At 27.6% G+C, this 5,433-nt stretch overlaps 1 long non-coding RNA gene across 1 annotated transcript; it reads right to left on the reverse strand.

Moving 5' to 3' along the window:
- Positions 1-4,281: 4,281 nt before the first annotated feature.
- On the reverse strand, positions 4,282-5,106 carry LOC149215282 (uncharacterized). The gene is made up of 3 exons (XR_016250464.1): positions 4,990-5,106; positions 4,764-4,826; positions 4,282-4,520 (listed from the first exon to the last, which is right to left on the reverse strand). It is a non-coding gene; the product is annotated as an uncharacterized LOC149215282 (long non-coding RNA).
- Positions 5,107-5,433: the final 327 nt, after the last annotated feature.

A 5,433-nucleotide genomic window follows, 5' to 3' on the forward strand; every position in this document is an offset into this window, starting at 1 on the left:
CCATGTGATGATTTTGAGCATATCTCTATAGAAGTTTGGAGCATGCAAGACTTTATCTATACAATTACAAATCCAACCAAGGGACCAACTAATTGGTGAAAGGTATTCTTCCCTGTCCATTATTTATATCTTTGGCATAATAACTTAATCTTCAAAGTTGAGTAATGAGTCTTGTTATTTTCTTTGTCATTAACTTGACCTTGATAAACTAGCGATCATTCTCTGTCAACCACCCTGGACTTTCCCAAGAAAAGTTTCTTTGTATTTTGATTTGTTTGTTATATCTATATATATATATATATGCTAACTTTCATTTTAATGTTGTTTGTTAGTTCTTCAATGTATCTATGTGAATGAGAAGCACCATTAATGACACACTTAGCCATCCATAGTAACACTAAAACAGGTGGTACTATTACATGACAATGCATTACATTACTTACAAAAAGAAAAAAATGGGATGGTGGTGTGTTTCTCTAGTAAAGTAGCAACACCTACTGTGTTATACCCTAATTATCCCATGTCCATCAATATGCACTTCTCATTCACTTAGTGTAGTTATCAAAGATGTATGATACACATTATCATATGGGAGTATTGCAATAAGTGCTCCCATCCATTTGTTAATGTACCAAAGAGCATAGTAAATTTATGCACATTTCATATATGACTATTTGATGCACTTCAAACGATAGTGAGTTTTGTTAATTGATGTGACCTATGTACATGCTTAGAGTTAGCATGATTTGAATTCCAAGGTGACACTATTAAGAACTTTTTAAAAGAAAACGAAAGAAAATAGAAATGTAGGTTAATTTTAAATGTTTATCTAGTTAAAACAACTATCAATATATGGTATCTATGTAGATGAAAACTATAGATTTATATGTTTGCCAAAATTCTAAAAATAAATCAAATATATTATGGAATAGAAGGAATAATGAAATATAACAATTCAATAACACAAGACAAAGAAGTGCTCATACTAGAATATAAAGCATGGGTGCTTGTATGTGTGTGGTGCATTATATACAATTTAAAATGAAAAGTTCAATGCGATATATCTTTTTAAACCCTACCATGGTGCCCCACTTATTATATTGAAGGTACAATAAATATTATTTTATAAAATAACTTAACCTACCTTAGTGCACATAGGAGGGTAATACATGGCTATGATGGTATCTTTCATATATAACATTGGCCAAATTTTTTGAAACCTTTACAACATACCATAGAACAATCTACATTAATATAACTCTATTTAACACATTGAAAATAATTTATTAAAAAAATTTGTTGATATTAACATGAATAAGCACCAACAAAAAAATATTTAGTAAAACTTTAACCTAAATTTATTATTTAAAAATATAATATAAATAACCTAATTTTACTAAAACATTTTAAAATTAATATTTAATATTTTTTAAATAAATTATGTATTAAATTTGAAACAAAACATTATTTAAATCTAAATTGAAATTGTTGTAAACTTACATTTAATAATAATTGAGTTTTCACAGTTATCAAATTTACCTTAATCTTAACTAAAGTATTTGATTTCAATTTTGTTAAAATTGGTGAAAAGTTCATATGTAAATAGATGACAGATACACAAAAGGCTTTAGATAATTGTCATTATTATAATATACGGAATCGAATATACATGAGTTTGGATTGTATTAAAGTTCATTATCGCCCTTACATCGAGGTGTTAATGTACCAAAGAGCATAGTAAATTTATGCACATTTCATATATGACTATTTGATGCACTTCAAACGGCAGTGAGTTTTGTTAATTGATGTGACCTGTGTACATTCTTAGAGTTAGCATGGTTTGAATTCCAAGGTGACACTATTAAGAACTTTTTAAAAGAAAAAGAAAGAAAATAGAAATGTAGGCTAATTTTAAATGTCATATATGTACCAAAGAGCATAGTTGATATTAGCATGAATAAGCACCAACAAAAATATATTTAGTAAAACTTTTACCTAAATTTATTATTTAAAAATATAATATAAATAAACTAATTTTACTAAAACATTTTAAAATTAATATTTAATATTTTTTGAATAAATTATGTATTAAATTTGAAACAAAACATTATTTAAATCTAAATTGAAATTGTTGTAAACTTACATTTGATAATAATTAAGTTTTCACAATTATCAAATTTACCTTAATCTTAACTAAAGTATTTGATTTCAATTTTGTTAAAATTGGTGAAAAGTGCATATGTGAATAGATGACAGATACACAAAATGCTTTAGATAATTGCCATTATTATAATATACGGAATCGAATATACATGAGTTTGGATTGTATTAAAGTTCATTATCGCCCTTACATCGAGGTGTTAATGTACCAAAGAGCATAGTAAATTTATGCACATTTCATATATGACTATTTGATGCACTTCAAACGATAGTGAGTTTTGTTAATTGATGTGACCTATGTACATGCTTAGAGTTAGCATGGTTTGAATTCCAAGGTGACACTATTAAGAACTTTTTAAAAGAAAAAGAAAGAAAATAGAAATGTAGGCTAATTTTAAATGGCATATATGTACCAAAGAGAATAGTTGATATTAACATGAATAAGCACCAACAAAAATATATTTAGTAAAACTTTTACCTAAATTTATTATTTAAAAATATAATATAAATAAACTAATTTTATTAAAACATTTTAAAATTAATATTTAATATTTTTTGAATAAATTATGTATTAAATTTGAAACAAAACATTATTTAAATCTAAATTTTGAAACGATGATTCTGAGATAAATAATACTTATTGACATAACTAGAAATTACTCTGAAATAAACCAGACCTATTGACATAACCAAAGATTACTCTGAAATAAACCACACCTATTGACATAACCAAAAATTATATGTATAGAAGCTTTTTGCCATTTCATAGCTATATGTTTTTTCCTTACCAGTTGCATCACTGAGCTATATAAATGATATAGTATGTATTTATTATTATTATTTTTACTTGAATAACTAAAAAAAATGGTCTATTTTCGGTAGAAAAAAGAGAGTTGTCTTTAGTGCTACTTTTTGGAAGCTTTTATGGTGGGTGTTTCTAATCAAATGTCTCTCAAATCTAGGAGGAATTTATTGAAATCACAAGCTTCATGGTTAATCCTGTGCAATAGAAGTGCCCTAGGGTTTTTTCCGTCAAATTTCTCTAAAATCGGGTAGAAATTTATTGAAATCACAAGCTAGATGGGTAATCTTGTGCAAACGAAGTGCCCTAGGGGTTTTCCAGGGTGATGAAAAAAACTAGTTTAAATAGCACAAATCAAGATTTCACCTCAGATTTTTCTACCGGATTTCACACTAGAAAATCCAAAAAATTGCACTAAAACCAACTATGAAAAAAAAAGGGAAAAAAAGAAAGAAAAAGAAAGATAAGATTGAAATCTGCAACATCTTTATGAAGTATTTGTATTTTTTCTTTAAAAAATAAAAATTTTGAAAGATGTATTCTAAAATAAACCAAATAAAATACTAAAAATTTAAAGTAGAAATAAATCACACCTATTCATATAACTAGATTAAACTACACCTATTCATATAACTAGATTAATGTGAACAGAGATAATGTGAACAAAGATATCGTTGAAATCTATAACATTCATAATTTTTCTTTAAAGAATGAAAATTCTGGAAAAACTTATTCTAAAATAAACCACTAAAATTAACAGATATATAGTTGAAATCTACAACATTATTATTTTCCTTTTTTAAAACTAAAATTATGAAGACCTATCACACCTATTAACATAACCAGAAACTATCTACGTGAGCAGAGGGATGATTGAAATGGGTGCTCAGAAATGTGGTCACATATGGAGATAATGACGTCTTGGAGCAGTTTACTGCATTAAGAATTAATAACATTAGATTTTCTTAATTATGCTTTGATAAGGATGCCAGGAGACTGAGCACTGAATCGTTCAGGAATATATTATCCTATTTTTATTCCTTTGTATATATTTGTGTGCATTATTTCGCCTTTAAAGTCACGAATTCACTATTTCTTGGATTGATGCGATAGCAGCTGGGATAAAGTTGGACAGATAAGGGAAAACGTAGGTAGTGAAGGGCAGTACTTCAGAGGAATATCATGCAAATATATTTAAAATCTTTATGATGTTGGCACTTTAAAGACATACTTAGCACCTGGAAACAATTTTTGGAAAAAAAAATGATGTATTGAAAAGTCTAAAGAATACAGAGATTACATATATTGAAACTGTCCTTGTAGCTCCTTTATAGACAAAACAATGGCTAAAGTTATATTATTGTAGCCTAAGTCATTTAAACTTGCTGGAATGTTTAGCCTTCAAAGTAGCAAACCTAGTGGGTTTAGTGAGAGCAATGGTAGTTGAGCATATATGCTCTATGTATTGTTTGCGTGACTTGAACCCACGTGCTTTCAAGTCCTTTGGCGTGATTTTGGTCCTTTTAACCATAGCATCAACATTTATCTTTTTTGTTTTCTGTGGAAATTAAAACATTATCAATAAATATCAAAATCCACATAGATATAATGAAAATATGCTGACCATGTAATGAATATGAAAAGACAATTCATTGACTAGCTACCAATAAATATCAAAATCTATATAGATATAATGAGAATATGGTGAACATGTAACGAATATTAAAAGAAAATGCATTAACTAGTCATAAAAAAATATGTCAATGTTATTATGAGCTAAGATATGTAGTATATAACTTACCTCTCTTAATTTATCTTGAAGTCTAGGTGAATGCCGCAATGGTTGAGGAGAATGTGATTTTTGCTGAGTATCATGTCCACCATCATACATGTGCAAAGGTGTTTTGGGAGATGTATATTCATTACTCTGAACATTATATTATACATAGATATAAGTATGTGACTCAAAAAGAATTAAATGTAAAAATATGATAAAATTATAAGAGTATAAATAAATATAATCTTACCTTGCATTGTGACATTGGACGTGAAGATGGTTGTAGCATTTGAACCATTTCATTTCCATTCTTCTTAAGGCTTCGACAAGGGGTTTTCATTGATTGTGATGGTTCCAAAGGGAACACCTGCACCATAAATAAGAAATAACACACACACACACAATAAAAAAAAATCAAAGATAACGATATATAATACAGAACATCCATTTCTCATCCCATCATTATGGTAAAACATAACAATTTATATATTAATGTTTTTAGTGGAATAGGTTATATGGATTAAAAACTTACTGGCCCAGTAACCCCTTGAAAACCTTGAAATCTAGGTGAGCGTCATAATGGTTGGTGGCTTCAATTTGGGGAATTTTGTTGATTAGGCTATGCATATCAATAACAATGAGAAATTAGTATACAATTATAATAAATATAAATATTATTTAATGTTAAAATGTC

Source organism: Pinus tabuliformis, chromosome 1_1, assembly GCF_031772625.1.
Source record: "Pinus tabuliformis cultivar Carrire ecotype Pingquan chromosome 1_1, CPIR1, whole genome shotgun sequence".
NCBI classification, from domain to species: domain Eukaryota; kingdom Viridiplantae; phylum Streptophyta; class Pinopsida; order Pinales; family Pinaceae; genus Pinus; species Pinus tabuliformis.